Here is a 27,469-nt window from a genome sequence, read left to right as displayed (position 1 = left end):
CGACTTATTTTTTCCTTTGTCGTTAATTCCTGAGCTATGAAGACATGTTTGCTGCCAGGCTAAAAATTAAAATATGAAAACACGAGCTATTACGTTATGCATGCATTTTCGTAATGCCGTCGTTCGATCTTCATCTGGCAAATACCATTTTTTAATTTACACACTTTTGCAACGATTTTCCCCGGCTAAAACCCAATTATAAAGTATCGCATGGGTTCGAATTCCCTTTATATTAAGTTTCATGTCTGTAGACCAAAAACTGAAAGAGGAGTTTTGTAGGCAAATTTTTTAGAGAAATATACATGGACCCATAAATAAATATATATATATATAGAAAGAGATTTTTTTTACTATAACCTTTTTACGCAAATATTACACAAGTATAAATCATGTAGAATATTTGCGTGAATATAATTACACGTAATAGTTAACTAAAAATGATCATCCCATAAGAAAAACTAAAGGGAATAAATTAAAATGAATATTTAAAAGAATATGCAAATTAGTTTGATCTTTTGCATATGAATGCAATTCCATGACCCATAAATAACAAAGATTTATTTTCTTTTTAAATAAATAGAAAAAAAAAAGTTTTTTATATAAATATCAATACACAAAAAAATTATAGGGGTGCGCGCGCGCATATATATATATATATATATATATATATATATGAAACTTTTTAAACAAGTGAAAGAAAAAACATATAAATCAGTAGAGAGCAGAACGAAAATGGAAATAGATTTGCTTTCGCGACTTTTTTAAATACTTAAAATGGATTTGTTTGGCAGTTTTTTTACTCGCTAAATATTAAATTAGGTGACACACACACACACACACACACACACACACACATATATATATATATATATATATATATATTACCCAGTTGTAAAATAAACTTAAATATATCTTAATTAATGCAGATTTCTTATTTATTAATATCATAGAGTTAATTCTGCGTTGATTATTATATTGTACCCAATATATAGTAGTACCCTCCGACGTGTCCCGACCGTAAAATACACTTAAGTATCATATTTTATTTTATGCACATTTTGTATTTATTATTATAGAACCAATATTCTGTTGATTACCATTGTACCCAATATATAGTAATGATTCCAAAAGATTTAAAGAATGACTTAGGTGCCATCATCTAGCGTCAATATCCCATCATTTATTGTTCCAGTATTAGTCGTTACCGTTTAAGCTATTGTCAGTTGATATGGAAACGTTAAAATATAACCGACTTTTATGTATAAATCTATATTTGCGCATGCGTACAAGAGAACTTTAAGTGGAATTATGCTTGCCAAGTTACTTTTTTCCCCAAATTTTGCTTCCTTAGCAGTTATTTTGACCGGCTAAAGACCAAATCGAATTTGTTCCACAGGGCCAAATCATCTATATATCAAGTTTCAAGTCTACAGATCCAAAATTGACAGAGTAGTTTGGTAGAATCCGTTTCTCGGACAGACAGATAAGATCACTTTATATATATATATATATATATATATATATATATATATCTTACTCTTTTTATAGGGTGAAATATTATTCTCTTTCATTTATAAGAATAATATAAATGAATACTAAAAGAAATGCCCACCCAATTATGCAGGCGTTTTATTAAAACGTAGATTTCTATCCGTGCTGCCATTTACTCATCTAAATTGTAGGTAAATTCAAAGAAATCTATTTTTATCCTAAATTGCTGTTTATACGTTCTATTACATCTATTTATAGATAAGTGATACCTGTTTTGTATGGTGAGCAAATTTAGTAACATTCGCATTCTTTTGTGTAAGGGTGTGCCTTGCTTAAACGCTTATTCAAGTTGAGAAATGTCTCGTCATACTGTATTATTGCTTACGTCAAGTTAATGTGTAGGTGCGCCAGTGACTTCCAAATATGCTTACATCCGGAAACTTATTTTTACATTTTAATTGTTATGTCTCTATTCGTATAAAGTTTTATGTATGTATTTTTTTCAAGGACAATTCACAATTTCTTGAAAACGCATATTCTTTTATTTTCTCATAAGGGTATATTTCTGTTTCGTTAACAATCTTCAACAAACGGTAAAAATGTTATCATTGTAATTTTGAATATAGCAAACTCTTTAGACAATTCTATGGAGAAAAAACATTTAAACACAATCTTTGCATGTCACAAATAGTCAAATTCCTACCTCTCATGTCGAGGGTGTATTCCCGTTGTTAGGTCTTCATCTTTTTATTTTGGAAATACCTAGCCCTACCTACCTGATTTCACCTAGCTTAGCCAGTGTGTATATATATTCGGAGATGACTGGTTGGATATTCGCAGTTGAACGAGATGATCTAAATTCATACTGTTGCCAAGAGAGAAGTTTACCATTTTAAGGTTGTGGCTATCGCTACATTGATTAATGTTTCAAAGATTTTACCAAAGGGCACAAGGAAATGTATGGCACGATAATTTTGTAAGCCTGTTCTTTTGCTAGAATTCTTAAAACTTGATATCACTGGAAACATTTCCAGCTACCGGGGAAGGTAGATTCTGTAAGGTATTTGTTATAGTTTGAATAGGATAAAGGTCAGATTAATAAATATTTCTTTATTATATCAAGGATCAGATCTGACTCGTATATTGCTGACGTATCGATGCTTTTACGATATCCAGGATATAAAAGAGGTAATGATTAGTTCACATAGTGCAGTTTCCGTCCGTAATGGAAAATGACGGGAGTGGTTTGCGAAGTCCGATATGGAGTTTATGGCAAACCGCTTCGCAAGCAATTCAATCTTATGGTGATGTTTGGCAAGTGGGATTATTATCATGTATTATGTTTGTGCTTCCTTGAGAAGTGAGAGAGATGTATGCGTGTGTGTAATAGAATGGAAACCTAGTAGTATTGGGTTAATTATTTGGAAGTGAGATAGAAATTATAGCTATGCGAGTAGAGAATTGAGATGAGTAGTGTCGATAGGATTGGTAAGGTGTCACTCTCTCAAGAAAAATAAATTTTCACACCTTATTGAGTTGAAGTAACCTGTCAAATAGGGACGGAATTAAAACGATGTCTTTTCGCATCGGGTGTTCGTCTTTTAAGAGAAAGAAAAAATCATCAGGCAATCAGTGTCAAAGCATTCAGAGCTAACAGCAGGTGATGCAAACAAGTGCGTATTTTCGTATTCTCGTTCGCTAAAAACAGTTCATTAAACAAAAACATTTATTATTTGGAAAATTAGAATTTAAGTTCAATTTTTTCTTTTTTAAAGTCCACGATTTACACTCTATTTGGTAATCACGCGGCGAGGAAAAATATAACCGGATGTATACACAGTTAACACATGTCTAGGTGCATTAGATACGTACAATAGTATGGCTGTCAAACACATGAACTGATACAAATCCATTATCGATCCATGTAATAATGAAATTGTACAAATTATTCCCCTCCCCCATATATATATATATATATCTAGCCGCACTGATGAGCTGTGAAACAGCGAAACAGTACTGTATATGGATGACATATATATATATATATATATATATATATATATATAATGTAAATCTTATCTACAGAATGACTGTTTCGCTGCATCACAGCTCTTCAGTGCGGATTGACATCTAAAGCCAGGATTGAAACTCGACAGTCGGCACTTTTAACCATTACGCAATTTGACTGCTGCTAAGATGTGTATGTGAAATTACAATGATCAAATATTGTCCAAACGTCTAAGCTCTATTTGTTTACATAAAGAGCATCACATTATACGCTAGTGGCAATTTGTTATTCCATACCCCTATATGCTCAACCAAGATAACAAGATAAAGAGCATATATATATATATATATATATATATATATATATATATATATATATATATATATATATATATATATATATATATATGCAGTCTGTTTATTATACAAACCTTATTGTTTCAGTGGAGTCTCAATTCAGGGACAACACTTCATCAGACCAAAAAAGAATCGGTATTGAAACGGGTGTCAAGATTAGATTGGTTTTTATATAAGATATTTGGGTGCGATCTACATTCCGGGAAAAATTCTGGGTGTGTACGTTGTGAATGTAAGCATGGGTTTTTATGGAGGTGTGGTACGGGGAAGGGGGGATGCTGTTTCCCGTGTTTAAGCGAGGTGGTGGTTGATCATTTTAGCTCGGCGGTTATTTATTCCCCTTGATTTAAAATTTCCCATGTCTTAGGTTGTTTTTATGGCTGTATATCTTTTATTAGTGGCGACTTTAATTTCCTTTTGACAAGTGTTATTTTCATTTATTAATTTAATTTTTTATTTTATATCTCTCGTATTCCTTCATTGCATTAAGGATTGATTATATAATGTTATAAATTGAATTAAAAAAAATCTTAATGCTGCAATATTTTAAGTTATAAACTTATGTTTTTTACTAGAATATGTTGTCGTTTACTTTTCCATGTTTAAGCTTAACCATATTATTTTTCATGCTCGTATTTTTCTATTGTAATCCATGATTTTTCTAGGCTTCGAATAAATTCACCTGTTCTTTGTTTAATTTCAGTCTTATTTTTTGTCCCCATAAACACATATGTAATAACAATGTACAGCACTCGTCTGCTTTTAATAAAATCCCCCCAATTATCTCTCTTTCATGCGTTCATTCTCTCTGTTTCACTTGTTACTTCTCTTTTCGCGACAGCAGTGAACTAGTAGCAACAGTAGTCGCTGAAGCGACGTGGTTGCTATGGAAACTAGTCATAAAAAAGTCGCTCACCTCCTTACATATTTTTTCGATTTTGAACACCAAAAAATTCATCATAACTTGTTTTACTGAACGAAAATTGAAATTTTTTTTTCACAATATAGCTGAGACGGTGATCTATAAACTGTAATAATTGTTTGAAAAATGAGTGATCGGTGAAGCTTTAAAGCAGTTCTAAACGACTAAAGCTTCCATTTAACCATATATTCAAACACGGTAGTGTTTGAATGATTAATCATTTAAGGAGTTATTTAAAAAATTACTATAAATAAATAAAATTACAGACAGTTATATCATACTGTGATTTTATGTCAATTTTGGGGCAATAAAAAAAAACAGAACTTAATTTAACAAGCCAAATTACTGCATGAACATCCTGATTTCAGAGTTAATTGACAGGTGAAAATCATACAATATCAAGACAAAAATTAACCTAATAACAGTTTAAATATTTCCGTTAAATTTTTGAAGGGTCACAAAATTAAGTCTTCTTCTTTTACCCAAGTATTAACAAAATCTTAAAATAGCTGATTTGTTTACGAACAAATAGAAATGCATTATGGTGAATTTAATAGTCTACAAAACATTCTCTATAATATTATGGTAAGATATTTCATATCCATTTACTTTAAACACACGTTTTTTTTTTAAATGGTCATTAATCTCATATCGCTAAGATAAAATAAAAATCTAAATGTTACCCACTATAAAATGAATTGTTCTAAAATGAAATTATGTTTACCCCGACGAAAAGAAAACAGTACATGTTTAAATAAATATATATTAAAAAAGTGGCATTCATTTTATTTATCGGATGATTATTATTACGGTAAAAAAAGCAGATAATATTCATTGTTTTAAAGAATATTTAGCTGGCAATGACACGGAAGAAAGAAAGAGTCGTTTTTAATAATGATAGACATATGTGCAAAAGGGATATTATGTTTACCTCTAGATTATACAAATTGATGTAGAAAGTGCTGTGGAAGTTCCACAGGTTCCGCTAGTATAACTTTAGTTTTTACAACTGGTTAACTATTTCTTTTTTTTTTTTTTTTGTGGTGTATTTTAGCGGGGCTTATATGCAAAAGATTCGTTCTTTTTTTAATTAAACTAAAATTGAACAGGAAATGATGAATTAGGATTATTAAAACAGATTTTTAACCACTATAAATAAAACAGTAGATGTATGTGTGTTTAACCGACTAAACTCATGGTCACATAACATTGAAAATAACGGGAAATAGTAATCATACACTAAGGATGGTTTATAACGAGTAAAATGTTTGTTTGGATACATGAATAACGCATACAAAAATGTCAACAAATAGAAATATTTATTTCAACTTGCCGACATATTTCTATCAGTTTTATGCATGCGTAAATTTAATCATAGCTAAAAGTGGTTTAATTTGAAATCATTCTTATCTACCTGTTTTATAAGCTCAAACAGTAGGGAACGCGGCTAGAGCACGAAATGGTTAGGTTTCGATTCTAGCCGATGGCATCTAAATTTTAACTTTTTGAGTCGGTACTAATATATATATATATATATATATATATATATATATATATATATACTCGTTAGAAAAAAATGGGTCTAACAAATTTTATACATTTTATTGAACTAAAAGCTATATTGAACAAAGAACAATTGGACAAGTAAACTTAAACGAGACTAATAACGGAAAACAAGACATTTACTTTAAGAAATGCTTAGTATGAAATCGCATTCCCTTTCGATTTCTTTAATAGATCAATCCTTTTAGACATGCTTTCAACTAAAGTTGAACAGTGAAGAACAGATGTTATTCCATTCGCTTTGCACAACTTCCCACAGTTTCTCATTAATCGAAAAAGTTCTTCCAGCCAATGCAAAAGATATTATGGACCGAATATTCTCGATTGGGTTTAAATCGGGGCTTTGACCTAGCCAAAATATCACATCGATTGAATTATCAAAAAACCATTTTTTGTGACTTTAGCAGTGTGTGCAGGGACATTATCATATTCAAAATAATGCTCTGGGACATTCCCAGCTTCTGAATACTTGGTAACAGTCCTGTTTTTATATTCGAATGTATTCCTTTGCATTGATTGACTTCTCACATCTAATAAGTTCCCCAACTCCTGCTGCAGCAAAAGTCCCCTCCATTCCCGTGTTTAACTGTTGTTTTTTATGAAAATTACTCTCGAATCGAAAAGGAAGCACTGGGAATCATATTCGGTGTTACAAAATTCCACCGATTTTTACACGGTCGTAAGTTTAAATTGCAAACTGACTATAAGCCGCTTATAACCATCTTTGGCTTTAAAAAAGGTCTGCCAACTTACACAGCCAACAGACTGTAAAGATGGGGGGGGCATTCTACTTTCTAATTACGATTTTAGTATGGAATTTTTTACATCTGCGAAGTTAAGTCACGCAGACGGATTGTCGCGATTAATCCCGAAATCAAGGGAACCGCTAGAAGACACAGTAATAACGTCACTACAATGTGAAAAGGACTATACACAAATACTATGTAATACGATGAAGAAACTACCAGTCACTTTAGAAGATATAATAAGGGAGGCCGGAGAAGATAATTTCATCAAAGAAACGAAACAAAAATTAAATCAGCGGTGGAAGCTTATTCTATGTGCAATGAGGTACTGTTGTGCCGAGAAAGAGTAGTAATCTCAGCTACACTACAAAAGAAAATTCTAAAGAATTTTCATACGGGGCACTTAGGGGCTACGCGAATGAAGAGCCTCATGAGGTCCTACGTTTACTGGAAGAATATGGACACTGATATAGAAGGTACGGCAAAGTCGTGTAAGGTATGCGCATCGGCTGCAAAAGCGCCCCAATACAATTTAGCCCATGACCTAAAGCGGACCACCCATGGCAAAGAATATACGTAGATTACGCAGGCCCACTGGATGGAAACTATTATTTAATAGTGGTAGACAGTTTTTTTCATAATGGCCTGAGGTATTTCGATTTCCAGGTTAACCACATAACGACGCCAACCTATCACCGCCGATCGAACGGTTAGGCAGAGAGGTTTGTAGACACGTTGAAAAGAGCTCTGAAGAAGGCTAAAGGAACGCCCTCAGAAAAGGCGTTACAACAGTTTTTACAAGTTTACCGAATTACGCCAAATGAAAGAACTCCATCAAAGATGTCGCCGGCAGAGTTAATGTTCGCGAGGAAAATTAGGCCGGTCTTCGAGAAACTTTTGCCAAAACAGGGGAAACCGCCAAATACTATAGTTCCTAAAAAGAGGTATTTACCTGGTGAAAAGGTATTTTTCCAGGTACACAAAAATAGCACGATGTGGGAACTGGGAATGGTCCAGAAAAGGATCGGGCGGGTGGTCTACATTATCGAAGGTCCAAGATTTACGCACAAGAAACATTTAAACCAAATTCGGAAACGTATAACTGGTGACGAAAGACAACCGCCTGCTGAACAAGAAGCAATGGACCAGATATATGACACGTTCGACTTGGTAATACCACAAGCAGCCGGACAACGCCGGTCCTCCAGGACAAGGAAATGACCAACCCGATAGAGATTAACCTCAGGAAAAAGAGCTATACGATTATCCCATGGGATGAAAAGTTCGGGAGGCGGTTTGTGGAGTACAAATCACTCGTATTTGAGAACTAAGTGGAATCAAGCAGTCCTATGAATAACACTGATTTCAGAGACTAGATGGAGACATTCATACCATGTTTAACCGCATGCTACGAACACGTTCCTCTCATACCACTTTAGTGGATCCTGTATTCTTTATGATAAATACATATTATATTTTATACACTTTACACTACTTGTGGTTTCTTTCACTTGTAACCCCTAGCATGGGTCTACAACAAAGAGTAAGGAAAACATGCCTGTAAATTGATTTATAAAGAATGTATGATTACCGAACATGAAACGCTAACTCTAACCCCCTTAACGTTCAATAATCTGAACCATCGAATGAGGATCTTAAACAAATTTAAACCAACTCAATTTTCGTCATTTTTCCGTGAATCATCGACAAAATTTCGTCAGTCCTAGCACGACGGTGCACACACGCAAAAAACTGAAAAATCATGGCTGGATGTGAAGATTCGTATATTAAAACAATTAGAGGCGTACAATCTAGATATTTTTTCCTTTTAGATATCAAGCCAAAGCGGAATTATTTCGCATAAGCGTCCCCAAAATTTGTATCCGTCAGATGCCAAGTGTGAGCAATTTTGAAGCCCCATAGATTCTGAATTAAATTAAAATAATAAATTTAACGAATTTGTAAAAAATCTATTACACAAAGTAAAGGTGAAAAAGACGCCCTTTTCTTTTTCCCCTCATTCTCTCTCACTCCTACTTCTCCCCCTTTCTTCCACCCCCTTTTCTCTGAATATAAGGTGACCAAAAATGTTGCACATGGGATAATGAAATTCACAGTCCTTTCTAGAATTCAAACAATTTGAATAAATTTCTGACTTGTATATCAAGTTTCAGTCATAAATTAAAAACAAATATTTTGTATATCTCAAATAAAGCATGTTGCCATAAACGTAATGGATTACTGAGTTAGGGGCCAGATTTATAGGAAGACAACTTGAGTAGAGAGTTTGGTAACAAGATGTTTGTTTGCAATACATTTAAATCTTTGTATGATAAAAAACGTCGTAAATTTCTGTATGATACGAGGTATACTCGTAAAAACAGGAACCGTGCCAAAATGCAGAAATTTAAATGTAATGTGAACCAACCAAAACAGACGAAATATCAGGATAATAGCACTTATTTGTTTCTCTCTCGTATGTGTCCTTGATTGATGACATATGCGACGATTGCCTAACGATGCAATTCTAGTGACTACACGACGCCACTCTTTTACGTTGACTCTTGAATCGTTTCCACAGAGGAAATCAACTCTACGAACTGATAACCACTGACCTAATAATATTACGTGTCTCGGCATTTGTTTCGTCTTCCAATTATTTAAGGGTGTTTTATTTTATATTTTGTTTTGTAATAACACCACATCCCTGTATGTCTGTTTGATAAACACGTTTTCAAATACCTTCTTAGTTTAATTGCATCCAACCGCCAAGCGCCAGACAAGTGAACAGGTAGATTATCTAGAGGGTGGGCAGGAGACCTTTTTTCTTTTTTGTGGCCCCGTTTTTCTTTTTCTTTTTTTTTTTTCTTTTTTTTTTTTTTTTTCTAATGACGACGTTGTTGTTGCAAAACCTGTCACGTAGGTTTTTTTTCTGATGACGGCCGAAGTGATGGCCTTGCAATCCACCCACGCCACAAAACCTACATGTTTTTATGTACGCTTCTCAAGAGTTTGAGATTCATCTACCTGAGCCATTTTCAGAATGAGGAGGAGGGCGGCGGTGGAGGTGTAATGATAAAACACACAGGAAAGTAAGAAAACAGAAACTCGATGGGAAATAGCAAACGAGATTCGTAAAGTAGGTCGCATATCTCGCCCGTTTCTATTTACTGCAGATAATAAGCCTGATAAAAGAATGAATGTCTTCCTTTTTCTATATTGGTTTTTCGTCTCTTTTGCTGTCTCCGTCTCTTTCACCATCTCGTTCTCTCTCTCTCTCTCTCTCTCTCTCTCTCTCTTCTCTTTGTCTACCTGTCTTTCTCCGTCTTTGTGCCTCTTTCTTATTGCCTTATTCTCCTTCTCTTTCTTCTACTCTTTCTCCCGCACTCCTTCTGTCATCTTCTCCCCTCTTTTTTCTCTGTCTATTTCTCCCCCTCTCTGTTGCTTTCTGTGTCCCTCTCTCTATGCATATCTTTCTCTTTCTCTCTTTCTCTTTGTCTCTTTCTCCCTCTCTTTCTTTATATTTCGTTGTCTTTTTCTATCTATTTCTCTCGTCGTTTGTATTGGTCTCATCCTATTTCTCTTTCTCTCTCTCCTCTCTTTCTTTTACGTTTGTTTTATACGTTACTTTCTCCATAAATACATTAATATAAACCCAAGATATCCTTTTGATTGTACCTATTTACTATGCCTCCCCACGGGTCAGAGTTAGACACCAGGGTCGTTTTTTAGTATATTTAAATGTTTAGCTAAAACCTAAACTCTTTTGAGACGTGGAGACTATTTACGTATATGATTGTTATTGGCAAGTCCTCCTTATAACTAAACTAGCAGAGATATCCGGCGTTCATCGGAGAGAAATTGTCATTGGTAACAAAACAGAATAGTTAAACAAAACATATGTAGTCTCTTTCTTTTATAACTTCTATCTCATCTTCTTTAGCTTTGCTCTGTCTATCCCTTCTCCCCTCCCACACACACTCTTTCTCTCTCTCTCTGCCCATCTCACTCTCTCTATATATATCTTTCCCCTTCTCTCTATGCCTTTCTCACATTCTTCTATCTCTCCTTTCTTAAAGTAATTTTGTTCACCCTCGTATGCAAAGTTGATACTTGCCGATCCGAAGAGGACGGATATTATAGTTTTTTTCCCCAATAACCGTAATCGAGGACACAGTTAATCCGATACTGTTAAGCCTGTAAGTGTATCTGTTGTAGTTTCTCACTTTTAGTCTTACACATGCATCCAGGATTACGATTCTCATTTATATAATAGACTAGCTGTCCCTACCTGACTTTGCTCGTGATCCACTGACTTTGTTTGTCAGTTATATTTGTTTGCAGTTCTTTTTATTTTAATTATACAGAAAAAAAATTAATTTTACTTGTAAGGGAGACAACTGTTTATATATTTTGAGTAATTCTTCTCCTTCGTTTTGATTTTTCGGTCATACTTGTAAAATGTTTCTATATAGCAGTTGTCCGAGTGGGACTACATCATTTTTTTAAAAATAAACTGTAGCGAAGTACGATACTATAGTGCCAATAACATTGTACGGCAATAAAAAAAAAAATGAAAACTAATTAGTCAGAAGCAAAGTTTAATATGTCAGTTTAAATGTTATTCAGGTCCAACTTTAAAAAGCTCAAAAGTTATCTTTATGCTCGACTTCGAAATCTAAGAGGGAATAATCTCTTCTCTTCCCCACAACCCCTTTCTCACAGAAGAAGCGTTGCTAGTTTTTTCTACTTTATAGTAATTTTTATGGTAGATGCTCGACTGAGCTCCGATATCTAGTTCCTCTGTCAAAATATTCACAGCAAAAAGTTGACTAGCGTCACTACTCTACAGAATTTTCCTTTCTTTTTCTTTGTAATTAAAACTTAACCCAACTATTATAAAGTTTCTTTCCATTAATTCCTATCTGTCGAATTCAATACTGTCTGACTACTTTCCAACCGAATACAATATAGTAGTTAAGTTCAGTGTAAACAAATTATTGTAAAACCTCCAACATGATCACATTCTGACCATTTAACCCATCATTTCTAATCCTCTCAAGATAGCATTCTCATTAACCCTTATCCTCTAGTTGCCTCCGGGCCTTGAACAGCGGTGACTTTTTAGTGTATAGAAAGAACGATTCAAGATTTGAGTTGAACGAACATGAATATTCAACTCAGATTAGACGTGCGTGCCAATGAATTTTGTAAAGAAAAACCTTTTTATTTTTTTATTTTTTTCAGTGAAAATAAAACCATTAAATATGCATAGTTGTCAGTGTTCGTGTTGGAAAAAAAATGATTATGGTAAAAAAAAAAAAAGGCCGAGAGACAGTTCGTCGCTCAAGTCTTTTGACCTCTTTTGAGAGGATATTTATGACCTGTCTACTGCTTAGCTTCCACAAGTAGCTGGCAGTCCAATAAAACTTCATATGAGAATTTGTCATAAAGCTCTCCCTGCGTACTGATTAAAATTTAATCTGTTGTATTTATTTTTTAAAAATTTTATTAGAGCTTTAAAAAGCATTCTAATGCAGTTCAGACAAACAGCCCTTTCCCAATCTACTGATTTTTGTTCAAATTCAGATTGAGTCAAGCAAAAATGACATCTATGAAATTATTGATAAAACAATGTTTTTCACAGTTTATTCAGTACATATGACATATTTAGCACATATAATTTTAGTCTGAGCCTAACTTGTCTAACAATCTTTTGTTGTTATAACTAGCCTAGCATTATTACCTGCTGTTGCCCAGGAACATGGATAACAGAATAAGTTTTAAAAATGTGTGTGTAACATAGTTACTTTAAAACTTTTCTCTAGATTCTGTTCATCCCCCATCTCCCTTCCCTTCATTTCGTTTTCACCCCTCTCTCACTTCTATCTCTCCTATCTTCCATATTCCCTCTCCTTCCTCTCTCACCCCTCTTTCTATTAAACTTATCTCTTTATCACCCTCTCTCTCTCTCTCTCTCTCTCTCTCTCTCTCTCTCTATATATATATATATATATATATATATATATATATATATATATATATTACTCCTCCCTTGCTCTGGTAACTAAAAAATTGCTCTAAATATTGCTCTCCCCACCCCCACCAATTAATTTTGTTATTTTGATTCGCAAAAGGAACATTTAAAAAAAAATCTTTCCCTGGACCTATTAAAATATTCAACCAAATCTCGTCGCGAAAAGTGATCGCACTCGCAAGAAATGGTCTAGTTGACCACCACAAAATTAATCTTTTTTTTTTTTTTTTTTTTAATTTTCACATATTATGCCTCTGAGGGTCTGCTCTTTCAGTTGGTACCGGTTTTGATCCGGTCCGATGCGGCTAATGAAAGTTTTAGCAGACATGGTAACACACAAAAACACAAACAAACGCGCAAACGCACAAACAAACCGACGTTTGAGATTTATATAATAGACTGGCATGGATATCCGGCGTTGCCCTGGTGAACATGAAGTTCGGTTTGGACAAAGCTGCTATACTAAAGATATTGAGCAACCCCCCACAAAAGTACTGATTTGCCCCCAAAAACGAGGTAACAACCTACACCCCCCCCCCAAAAAAAAATGAATCAAAAAACTTTTCTTTCAATAAAATTAGCAGTGACTGCCCGCCCGACCCCCCCCCCCCCCCAAAAAAAAAAATAAAAAAATATTTACGGGCATCGGACCACGACGACTTATGACGTCATGACCCTGCAAAATAAAGTTTTTAAACATACTTTTAGTTTACTATGCGAGCGTGACTTGCGAAAATCTCATCACGCAAATTGACCCCCTTTGCAAGAAATGGTTCAGTTAGCACCACAGAATTAATCTTTTTCCTAATTTTCACATAGTATGCGTCCGATATATCGCTCTTTCAGATGGTACCGGTTTCAACCCGGTCTAATACAGCTGACGAAGGTTTATTAGCGGACATACGAACATATGAACACACAAACAAACCGACGTTTGAAATTTATGTAATAGATTAAAGAATATTTGAATCAATTATTATTAGCTAAAAAAATATAATCATTTATTATAAAATTATTAAAGAATATTTTAATTATTTATTATTAGTTAAAGAATATTTTAATCATTTATTATTAGTTAAATATTTTAATCATTTATTATTAGTTAAATAATATTTTAATTATTTATTATTAGTTAAATAATATTTTAATCATTTATTTTTAGCTAAAAACTATTATAATCATTTATTATTTGTTAAAGAATATTTTATACATGTATTATTAGTTAAAGAATATATTAGTCATTTATTATTAGCTAAAGAATATATTAATCATTTATTATTAGTTAAAAATGTTATAATAATTTATCATTAATTAAAGAATATTTTAATTATTATTCGTTAAAGAATATTTTAATTATTTATTAGTAGTCAAAGAATAAATATTAGCTGCTTTTAAATAATTTAGAAGAATTTAAACTACTTTGACAGAAATTTGGAAAAATTGTCATGTAGAAAACCAGTTCTGGCTTTAAAAGGTTTTAATTTAAAAGTTTGCAAGTTTTATGAACCTATTTCCACCCAATGATTTTATGAACACGATTAAAATAACAAAGCAAGTTGTTATGATTTTGTTACAATCTACTTTAATTGATAATTTAACGACGAAACGAAATCATAATAATTAAATTTTGTTACAATCTGCTTTAATTGATAATTTAATGACGAAACGAAATCATAATTAAATTTAACTTTCCAAATCTTAATTTTAAAAGGAAAAAATAACGGTAAGAAAAAAAAAAGCAAAACAGAACTGATAGTAAAAAAGGTGCCCAAGCATCGCCGTGCAGTTACGGTTAGTTATAAATAAGAATATGAATTACTTCCAACAACAGAATGTACGGATAAGACATTTTGGGACGTGATGCTTATTCAATCATATTTTTATCCAATCACAAAATAATTTGAAGGTCACGTGTTTAAATTGATAACCATTAAAAATACAATCCTTTAAGAAACCATTTCTGAATGAATGAACCTATACTATTTAATTCATTATTTCATGATCTCAATTTTTATTCACAATATAATAATATTATAACTAGAAAATAAATGTTGCCGGTATGGTCACCCATTGAGCTCGACTATTTGTACTAAAATCCATATTCATATAAAATAACGCCGCATTCGGTGTAGTTAAAAATAGAAAGAAGAAAAAAAGGAAAACGCCTCAAACTGAAAAGTTAAAAACCAAAAAGTAGAAGAAAGGGGGGAAGAAAGAGGTGGGTGTCTTATAAAAATGGAATGGAGAATTTCTTTCTGAATTTATGAATTCTTGAAATAGTATCGTCCAGCCGTTTTTAATCGCTAAATTTCTGGTGATGAGACTGATGGATATTTGTTAATATATTTATACACATTAAGATAAGTCTTTATTTTATATACAAATAAAGACACATAAGTTTTTTTTATTATCATTATAGAGCGAAGGATATATGTTTAACTTGTTCGTCAACCATTTTCCAATAGACTGACGAATGGTATCACGAGGTTGTCGAAGATTTCTCTGGAATGTAAGCAGCACTCACGCAACCCGAACTATTTGAACTTTTGCTGTGAACCTTAATACAGTGCAGATTTTTTTAATATGCATCGTGGTATGTGCCATCTCCCAAATTAAATCATTTTGACTAAATTTGAAGCGAAAACAAAGCTATAAGATAACATTATTATACTGAATATGAGTTAACCAACGTTTTTATTTTAATAACACAAAAGTTATTTATACTTCTATATAAAATACTCTTTATCTGTGTGTGTGTGTGTGTGTGTGTGTGAGGGGGGGGAGAGTTCCCTATGGAGTTGGAAGCAAGTGGGCCAATTTTTTGAAATTTCACACAAATGTACTTTACGTTTAAAGCGTTGTTCTTAGATAGATGCTGTATCGGAATTCCTCTGATAAGTATAAAAAATCCTATTTTGACCAAATTTTATAACCTTATACAGTCTAACATCACAAAAGCATTTTAAAAGTTTTATTACTCTACAAGCAGAAATAACCAGCGTATAAAATCAACAGCATGTTTTTTTTAGTGCTTTTTTTTTGTTGTTGATAAAACGGGATGCGTTCAAAATAAATACTTCTGTTTAGAGCACAATTAAACCATAATACTTTACTTTTGTATTTTAAACTTTAATTCAAGCGATTATATAAAGATAATTTTATAAAATCAACCGTAAGGTTTCTCACTGCGGTGAGGCACGTGAAGCTTTCTTCCAATGCATTGTACATATTCTCGACTAGAGTATGTAATCAATCGAATTGATTTGTAAATGGGAAATTTCACCGACTTCAATGGCAATAAAAATACTAGAAGTATAAAAAATTCGTTGATTCTAATTCAATCACGGGCAACGTCGAGTCTAGCACTAAAATATAACTTATTTCTAAGAATTATGTTTGAAAACAAAGTTTTATTTTAATTGTTCTTATTAGTCGTAATCGATAAGTAACTGAAAAGTTGTCTGTTTTGCTACCTCTTTACCGCTCACACTATGTTGACTCTTTAATATCTCTGACCATTAGCAGAAAGCAGCGTCGCCATGAAATTTGCGTAGTCTGTCTGTACATTTATATAAATTAGATGGTAAACTACTTTTACTTTTATATAAAAATAACAAAGAATCATAGTTTAGATAATAATAATAATAATAATAATAATAATAACAATAATAATGATGATGATAATAATAACAATAATAATGATGATGATGATAATAATAACAATAATGATGATGATGATAATAATAATAACAATAATGATGATGATGATAATAATAATAACAATAATAATAATAAAGGAACACCGCAGGTTGTTGACAGAGAGAGAAATCTTTGATGTTAGTCTGTGTGAAAGATTCTTCTGAGTACAAATAATAATCTGCCAGAGAACTGAGAGGGATATCGTGCATCAAGTAAGTCAATACGATACCAATAATCGTAAGAGTACTAGGAGCTGTCTGAAAAAAAAAAAAAGACTGAGAGAAATTGGAATCAAAGCGAAGACCGAAACTAGTCAATGGGCGGCAATGGTGAAAATAGTTGAAATCCTAAAGGAAATCCTTTAATGCGGAAACCAACCTATTTAAACTAGGAATACTAGTCACTCATAAGAAAGTTATGATAGAACTAAAAGGAAAACCACAAGGAAATCAACACATGAATCCAAGCGAACTGAAACTACAAAAGATTTTATGAACTGCCCCCTTCCCTCAAAGTGATGGTATAACCTCAGATAATACCGTACAAAATAGCCATAAAGGATGAGGGCGATGGACAAACCGAGGAGGGAGAGAGCACTAATCAGACTTCTACTGGAAGAGTGCGGAGAGTACTAAGACTTTAGGTGTATTTATTGTCACCCAAATTCCAGAGAAAGTCATAGTCGTTGCCAGCGAAAAAATGGTTATCGAGAGACGTAAAGAAATCTGGGTAACTTGCCCTTCAGCCTCCAAGAAACACTGCTGGTTTTTGTCAGCGAGTAATCATTGATAATGACCTGTGTAAGAACTCCTAGTGAGTTAACAATAATGATAATACAGAAGAATAGAGACTTCTTATATTTAGTTATGCAAAAAGAATTTCTAAAAAGCTATATCAACGTTTATTCCCGAATAAAATTAAAAGTAGAATAGTAATAGTAGCTGTGACCCAACGAGTTACGTGTATGTTTAGTTTAATATACAAATAACAATAAAATAACATTAAATTGATTCTGATATATAATACGGAATAGAAACGGTATTATTTAAAAAAAACACATTTTTTGTTAATAAGTTTGTTATTCAACAGAAAATGTATTATTGGGATTCTCTGGACTGCTTCAGTGTTAATCGCACAACCTATCGGTCGATGTACATCCCGACCTTCTTTATGTGTATCTTGTCAAACTCTAGCATGCTAATCCCCGAGATATAAACAAAGGATTCAGTTCGAAATTCAGTGCAGTTTCTTGAGTTCAACAAGATACACCTCAAGAAGGTTGGATGTTACATAGACCGAAACGTTGTGCGAATAACACTCGAAATGAGAACAGTAGTTCGACTCATTCAAATAATACAAAGTATCAATCCTCATCGCAACAATTCAGAAACAAAAGTTATAGTCTTGTAACTTTAGTTTTTGTGAATATATTTTTATATTTAACGATATGAGCTTTTTCATTGCACACTTGACCTTTTAAGATAGAACTTAGATTTATTTTTGCTCATTCATCGAAATTATATGAATGACTCAATAGTTGGCGTTTAACCTACAAAACCAAAAATCAGCACAGCATTGCATGAACCTTTCATCGTAGGTTTTTAAATACTCGACGTCAGGTGTAAAGTCTTCACTAAACGCTAATGGGCAAATAAATACAGAATCTTAGTAATAAGCAAAAAATAACACAGATATCGCTCAACATTTATTTTAATCTATTATGAATAGAGATCTTCGAATGCGATAATCAACCCACAAAATCAGAAAATCTCGACTAACAACAGGTAAATAGAAATAGAAAAATTATATAGAAAGTACATTACATGAGCCCAAGGGAACTGAAACTGCCAGAAACCACACAAACTAAGATCTCGACCTCAATCCCTGGAAACCAACACACATATTTATGGTGACGCGAAGTTTGGCTGGTATTGCATAAAAAGGTTGTGAAGGGCCGAGGAGAAAGTGCACCATCTATTGCCTATAATGGAAGGCCTTGAATAGTATTCGAACCTTGAGAGAGCCTATTGACACTAAAATTCAAAAGAAAATCAACGATCATCAGCAACAAAACGGTAGTAAACGGGTGTTGCAATAACGCAAAATGATTATAAACGGTCTTCGAAAGAGGCGGAAAGGGATAGAAATCTGGGGGCATGTGTTGCTGCTCACAGTTCTGGTAGCATCACTCGTTAATACCAATCGGCAATCACTGATTATTCGTGTGAGAACTCCAAGTGGGTACACAACAACATTAAAAATAATAACTAGCAAGAAACAATAGAAACTGGAGGGCAACAAATATCCGAGATAAGAATACAGAGATGCATTTTCCTGTGAAATCCCTATCTTCATTACTGTTTGCCATAGCGTTGATGCAACTCACTTGTATTCACAGGGAATGCAACGCAGAACACAAATTTACGGGTATAAAAGAGAAAATAAAACATTTCATGCACACGGAGTATTGGTAAAAAAAAAAGGTAGAATTACTAATAAACACAGATAGAATATTGTGCCTGGATATTGAAATAAAAATGTGCACTACTTTAGATGAAGAAGAGAAAACTTGAAACAATAGAAGGCACATCGATAGGTGATGAGGACACTTGATACACGCATCACCTATGAATATCTGGGAATTCTTGAAGTAAATATCATAAAAGAATTTACTAAATTATTATAAAAGAAATTATTAAAAGGTAGTACATAAGAAGAAGCAATTGAAACTATATTACATAGTAGAAACTAAGTAAATGAATATATACTTGGTTTGTATCATTATTACAATAATTTAGACCATTCATAAACTGGACAAAATAAAAACTCTGGTACATGGATCAAATAACCAGGAAACTAATGACCATGAATAATACACTGTATCATAGAGTTAATGCTAACCAACTCTATGTAAATAAAATACGACAAAAAGACTGGGAAGAATTGAATATTGTGTGAATGCTGTAATAAAAGACCTCGAAAAGTACAAAACAAAAATAGAATGAAGCTGATTACTGCTTATTGCTACCAAAAGCTGCGTAGCGAATTGAGGGAACGCAAGAAAAACAACATGAGAAAAGAAGCAGCTGCAAGAACTATATATATAATATATATAATATATAATATATAAATATATATAAATATATATAAATATATAATATATATATAAATATATAATATATAATATATAAATATATAATATATATAAATATATAATATATATATATATAAATATATAATATATAAATATATAATATATACATAAATATAATATATATATGTTATTTTTAAAATGTAATTATCCACTGACACGTGTTTCGTCGTCTACGACTCATCAGAGTGGCTGTATCTAGCGAGATTCGAAATCGGGACCCAACGGTAATGAGCCTAACCCCTTACCATCTCGCCGACTGTCTGGATATGTCGCGATTTACTTAGATGTTGCTTTGTTTTGGTTTTTTAGCGATATTTTTTTGAATGAATTCAATTATTTACGAAAGTGCATTTTTACCTAAATGCGAGTTGGGAATAATTTTCCCTTTTAACCAATTTGGTACCCCCACATGGGGAGCGGTATATATATATATATATATTATTTTTAATATATATATATAAGGAACCAAACAAAGGAAAATACATGCACGTGGCTACAGAAAGGACACCTTAATAGAGAAACAGAAACGCTACTGTCACCAACACGAGAAAAACGATTAGAACGATCTGTATGAAATCCAAGGTAACAAGAAGAGAACACTGCCAAATAGAAGATCACAGAGATAAAATTAAAGAGTCAGAAAACCTAAAGAAGTGCATGGTGTTTATCAAAACACGAAGAAAATTGCTGTAATACCAATAATTGTAGGAGCACCAGAAACAAAGCCAGAGAAATTAGAACCAATAAAATAATTACTAACAATACCATTTTTTTCTGATTGTAAAATTAAACAAATGTCCATTAACAAATAAATGTTTAGCAGCTCTCTCTCTTGGCGACACATCAGCGGTGAGGATGGTGGTCATATTCTAGGATTTAGTGTGTGCTGAGGTGACCGACAAGGTAAATCTTGGCCTTGAACGGCCTTTTACTGTGAAGACAGGTAGCTCCATTTCCATTTGGAGCATTGGTTTATGGACGTTCTTCTCTCTTCCTCCTCTTTACCTTCTCCCCAGGGTTCGCACATCAGATGGCCTTGAAGGTAACTGTCCCTTTGGCGATCGTCTGTCTCCATGTGTGCCTGCCCTTGGCCGGGGTCTTCCATGTGTATGTATTGATGCCACACTTCTTCAGGTTTGTTTTCAGAAGATCCTTATATCGTTTCCTCAGCTCTTCTTTTAGCTGCCGATAGAAGAGTTATTTCGGTAGTTGGGAATCCGACATCCTGACAACGTGGTCCGACCACCTCAGCTGGTTCCTACATTGCCCCCCCCCCCTGAAGGACGCTGAGGTTAGTGCGATAGTCCTCCCTGGAGATGTTCAGTAAACGTTGGTGGAACTTCTCCAGCGCAACTAACATAATATACAAAGCAGCAAACAATAATAATATTGATATCGAATATGAAATATACATAGAGACTACAGAAATTAACCTCATAGAAATAGTTATTGTGAAAAAATATATAGGATTAAAAAAAACATCCGCGCTTATCAATTCAGAAATATTAAGATTATCTCGCAATAAAAATAGTAGAAACTGTTAGCGGGAAATACTAAATTATAAAGATAAAAACAAAACGTAATTATAAAATGAAAAAGCGAAATAAATTAAGATATAAAAAATAAATATTTGCTTTTCTATTTCATGTGCTTCTTAAACGAAAACTCGTGTATGCAACCCGACTTGTTGCATAGGTTATGATTATCTTTTCTTCAAAGCATAAATAGTAGAACATGCCAATATGGCTTGAAAATATTAAATCATAAATGTACATACTAAATTAATCTAATAAATAAAACAAGAATTTATTGCAGACATTTTAACAAATATTTGCTTCATTATTTAAGCCCAAATAAAATTAAAGGATTGTTCCTTAGTGAAAAAATAATTAACCATAAAATTATATAAATAAGAATTGTAGATTAATAATAATAATAATAATAATAATAATAATAATAATCAGAAAACAAGTCGCTATAAGTGATAAAATATTGTCTTTTGGTATACACATGATTAGCAATTAATAAATAAAACAATATATAAATAAGAATGGCAGAATAATACTAACAAATATGAGTCTATTAATGATAAAAAAAATAAGATTTTTTTGCATCTTAATGTGTTTTTAACAGTTTGTCTGTTTATTCTATATTTTAAAATATATAAATTCAAAATCAAAATAAACATGGGCGGATAACTCTTGTTTCTTTATTGTTAAAACTTAATCTTTTTCACTTTTGATGTTCAAGTAATACGGCGAAATTAAAATGTTTTTTTACTTACTGGTGTTAGTTCCTGAAAGCCTGGACGTTAAATGCTAACCTATAGTCAAGGGTGACTTTGTGACTGGCAGTAAGCATCACTTCCTACGTTGATGATTGTGTAAGCATTAAACACTAGTATTTGCAAGTATAAAAATAATGATTAATACTTATTTATAAAAATGTTATCGTTATAAAAAGATCCTTTTAAGAAAACAAAGATGGAACATATTAAGAGAATTAAGAAAAACCAATCAACATAAGCGATGAAATGTAATATTTCGACACCCTGTCGTTCATTCTTTCTAATTATTTATTGTTTATACGTTCTAACTTAGTATTTATAATTACTCAATTTCACTAAATTCTTGTGCTAATTTCTGGTAGCCTAGAAGTTAAATGATAGCGGAAGTCAAAATGATTTTGTGACTGGGTTCGAATCTCCCGACTGACAGTAATTATCATTTCACACACTGATGATTGCGAAAGTCTGAAACACTAGTGTCTGTAGATATACAAATAATTGTCAATACATATTTATTTAAATATTATATATATATATATATATATATATATATATATATATATATATATATATATATTAATGAGTTGTTAGATTATATTAAGTTATATTAATTATTTCCGCTCAGATGAGGCTATATCACAGAAACATAATTTCACTCGTGTAAACCGCATAAATGTTAACTATAATAGTTTACTGCAATTTCGCGGTTTTCATCGACCGGCAGGAGTGGTGGTCGATGTACCATATGATAGCAAAGAAGACGAAGCCAGAAGAAATGAGAATCATCTACTCTAGTATATTTATTGATGTTTATTCCTTTTTATATTAATTCATCTTATTGGAGTTTTTTTATTATTCGATCACGAATATCCAATTACATTTTATTGTACAATTTTTATTTACTTTGTTAATTGTTAAGAATTTGTTCTCTAATGGGATTTTCCCCGTTGTTTTATATTTAATGTTGATTGATAGTAATTTAGAAAACATTTTTTAATTAATCTTGGCAGAAATAGCAAAGCAAGTATTTCGTTACGTGTTTTCATTTAGCTATAAATTCATGTAATTTAGATTCTGAAATTTATGATTTCGTATTTCTCTTTGAAAAAAAAAATCAGTTTCTACGCTGTATCTTGCATTGGGAACTCATTTTACGTTACCAATTGATATTAGAGCTAATATTTTATTCCGATTCATATATTTAGAAAGTATGGTGCTATTTTAAAATTTTCACTGAATGCCATGAGATAATTATGTCTACAGTTTAAATTATTTTCCATGATTCTTTGGACAATTTTTATTCATTGTTGATATTTACTATTGATTCGTATGCAACATAAGCTATTATGGAATTTTTATTCATTAGTAGACAATTATGTTATTCTACAATTACAAAAAGTTGACATTAATCTTAACAGTAATAACATTAGCAACATTATTATTGTAACTATCTTTAATAATTTTTATTGTATTTATCTATTATTAATTGCATGTTATCGACGCAACAATAATTAAGTTTAATGATATTCCTTAATAATAAATTTAGATAGTTTTTAGGGAAGTATTTATCTATTAAGAATAATATTTTGTCGATTTGAGTTTTTACCTTTTTGTTATAGGACAGATAAAAACAAGTTATAGTCTGTCTTTTATTATTTTTGTATTTATTATATATATTAAAAGTTAGCTTTAATCCTACCCTGATGCAATTGTTTGTCTAATCACACTGAAGAGCAGTGATACAGAGAAACAATCTATATGTGGATATATATATATATATATATATATATATATATATATATATATATATATATATATATATATATTCATGTATACATTTTTAAACTTCGCTATACTCACATGACAATATTTCGATCTGTAGTTATATTCGTTCGAGCAGAACTTGTATGTATATATATATATATATATATATATATATATATATATATATATATATATATACAACTACTTCATTTACTCACATAAACCTAATATACGAAAGTATAGATTTATGCGTAAACTTTAAGTATTTACTTCAAAAGTGCTCAATACGTAGGTAGAGCTAGTTAGTAATTTATAAAATATATATGGCGATTAAGCTACACTGAATATTCTGCGTTTCAACCACTATAGGATTCGTCAGGCTTATGCGCATAAGCCTGACGAATCCTATAGTGGATGAAACGCAGAATATTCAGTGTAGCTTAATCGCCATATATATTTTATAAATTACTATATATATATATATATATATATATATATATATATATATATATATATATATGCAATAGTACGCTAAGTTCCAGTGACCAAGTCTATTTTTTTTCTACAAAATTCTAGACATTCAATGCACTTTACGATTGTTCTGCGCATGTATAAAATATCTAATAAATATGGATTTTCAAATTCTTTCATATATGCAGTTATATATGTGTGTGTGTGTGTAATGGTCAATATAGAACGTCTAATATGATTTTATTTTCATTCAATTTTTTTACCTTAGTCTTCTGTTTATATACATTAAAATATAAATTTTCCAAGTGAATCTTTACCAGGCTGCCGTCTCTACACGTGTAGGATGATGCTAGTGCCTATATAATGCATCTGTTAATTACCAACCTCTTCATCAAAGCGGACTATATCATTTTACCTATAGATATATATCCAGAATCACTGAAAAGAAAAGAGAAAGTCAAAAAGAAAAGTGGGAGGGAGGGGGGATCGTTTTCCTTCATCTTTTCTGTTGCAAGCAGCGAGTCACGAAATGGCGTTCTGATGCCTTTGGGAAATTCCGCCCCAGCAGTGGATCTTTCCATGCCCGAAGCTAACTTGCTTATTCTGAGCGGCTGCTTACCCCCAACAGCGGCTTCCATTCAATTGGCAAAGTATAATTGAGATGGACCGGATTAATTGAGAGAATGAATAGCAAAACAATGAAATTAGCACGCCCTCCTCTTCCCCAAACACAGATGTGTGAACTTCCGAAAAAAAAAAAAAAAATGATATAACACCTCTCCATTAATTGGCATTTATTTTACTATCAACTTTGTCTCCGATTTGGAATGATCTATTCTATATTTGTGGTCATTCCCTCCGTGGATTGTAATAACAAAAAAGCCGTATGCAAAGATTAAACACAGTTTATCTTGAGTGAAATTTAATGCTGGTATTAATTTTATATGACGGATTTTACACTAACAATATGGGGTCTGCATTCGGGGCTAGACATCCATAAAATGCAATTTGGCTTAGAGAAAAGTTTATCATCTGTTCTAGTAGTGCATTTCGTCTTTTCTGACATACATCCGTGAAGGAGAAATGTTTCTAGACTGGAGCAGTTTTAATTTTTGTTTTAATTCGAAGTGACCCTCTTGGAAGAACTAGGTTTTCTTCACATTAAAATCGATATTGTGTTTAATTCTTCACTCATGGGAAGCAAGTAAATAGATACTACATTTTGTAAGAGTTCTGCGGCATTCCGTGCCAGTTGGGGACACGTCCTCGACAATCAGTCTGAGAGAAGGTGTATCACTGTGACGACAGCTGTCTCTGCTCAGTTGTGTAGGGTGTAGTCCTGCTACCCCCCCCCAAACTTTACTTTTTCCTTTTGGGAAGGGGGTTGTTTATTGCCAATTGCTCAAAGCACCGCTGCGGGAAATGACGACGGGGCTGCTTGAGTTATTTTTGTGAGGTCAGAGTTTTTTGTTGGTGTTGTTTTTTTGTGCGACGTGTTCCCGCAGTAGGAAGAAAGTATATATCTAATTCGTTTTATTTTATTAATCTTATTTCAGGGCTTTATTAACACATTTTTTGACAAACCTGATTCTGTTACTTGTATTGGTTTTGCCGATTCCCTCTAGAATCAGGCACGTCTATGAAGGAAACTTGAAGGTTTTCCAAAGCCATAAGTGAAAGTGAGGGTTATAGTCAAGATTGTCGGCTCTTTTTGACTTCCGGTTTCTGCTGTTTATTTGTCTGGACAATTATACATTGACAAGCGGACAAGAAATCCATTTTGAACATAAGGAAGGGGAGCTTTCACGCTGAGAAGAAGATACTCATTAATCAGAAGGGACCATATCTTGCTTGATATCGTCATCCCATCTACAAACAGAAATAGGACGTTATAATGAGCAAAAAATCGAATTCGTGTCAGCAACCACTTCTGCACGATGACTACGTTATAATGAGAATAATGAAATATTTAATTAAAAAATAATCGAATACAAATGTTTTTAATTTTTGCACTTTTAACTCTTTAGAATATCAAAAACTTTTAACTATTTAGAATATCAAAAACTTTTAACTATTTAGAATATCAAAAACTTTTAACTATTTAGAATAACACAAACTTTTAACTATTTAGAATAACACAAACTTTTAAATATTTAGAATATCAAAAACTTTTAACTCTTTAGAATAACAAAAACTTTTAACTCTTTAGAATATCAAAAACTTTTAACTCTTTAGAATATCAAAAACTTTTAACTCTTTAGAATATCAAAAACTTTTAACTCTTTAGAATATCAAAAACTTTTAACTATTTAGAATAACACAAACTTTTAAATATTTAGAATAACACAAACTTTTAAATATTTAGAATAACACAAACTTTTAAATATTTAGAATAACACAAACTTTTAACTATTTAGAATATCAAAAACTTTTAACTATTTAGAATAACAAAAACTTTTAACTATTTAGAATAACAAAAACGTCCTTGCCAATTATTTTTGTGTTTTGCTTTCCAGTACGTAGCGGTAACTGTTATTCCGAGCAAAGCCTAGGAATAAAAAGAAAACTGTTAAAAGATAATTTAATGGTAATACGTATTTTGCTGTGAAAACATGATCATCCATTAATATTTAAACAAAACAAAGGGGAGTAATTAAGACGTCTAGTAAAATATACGATTTTCATATCTATTTCCATTTATTTATCTTTCAACATATCTTCTTATGCCCAAGGACGTGTCAGGATGTTATTCTATGTATTTTCGAATATAGTTGACACCATTTCATTAAAACAAATGTCTGAAAATTATAGATTTATTTGTCAATATTATTCTCAACTTCTGTAGTGCCTCTCAGCTTCACTATGAAGCGGTATGTAATATACAACGGCACGACTAATATTTAGAATATAATATCAAGCTTAACCTGTCCTTCCCTTTGAAATAAACTTAATATTTTCTACGAAAGTAAAC

General features: G+C 32.2%; 2 protein-coding genes across 3 annotated transcripts in view; one reads left to right on the top strand and one right to left on the bottom strand.

Annotated features, from left to right (window-relative positions):
* Positions 1-3,974, bottom strand: part of LOC145255756 (uncharacterized) — a 130,250-nt gene extending 126,276 nt beyond the window's left edge. Inside the window, exon 1 of one of the 2 annotated variants that reach the window (XM_080114407.1) lies at positions 3,930-3,974. The gene's annotated coding sequence lies outside the window, so the exon portion shown is untranslated. The remainder of the gene's footprint in view (positions 1-3,929) is intronic. The other variant, XM_080114405.1, reaches the window with a different exon arrangement.
* Positions 1-27,469, top strand: part of LOC145255755 (uncharacterized) — a 142,305-nt gene that overhangs the window by 41,318 nt on the left and 73,518 nt on the right. The window lies entirely within an intron of this gene.

The sequence above is a fragment of the Euprymna scolopes genome, chromosome 31, assembly GCF_053919585.1.
Source record: "Euprymna scolopes isolate OS-2025 chromosome 31, ASM5391958v1, whole genome shotgun sequence".
Classification (NCBI taxonomy): domain Eukaryota; kingdom Metazoa; phylum Mollusca; class Cephalopoda; order Sepiida; family Sepiolidae; genus Euprymna; species Euprymna scolopes.
The sequence above is the reverse complement of the archived record's forward strand: the minus strand, read 5'-3'. Positions and strand labels throughout refer to the sequence as shown.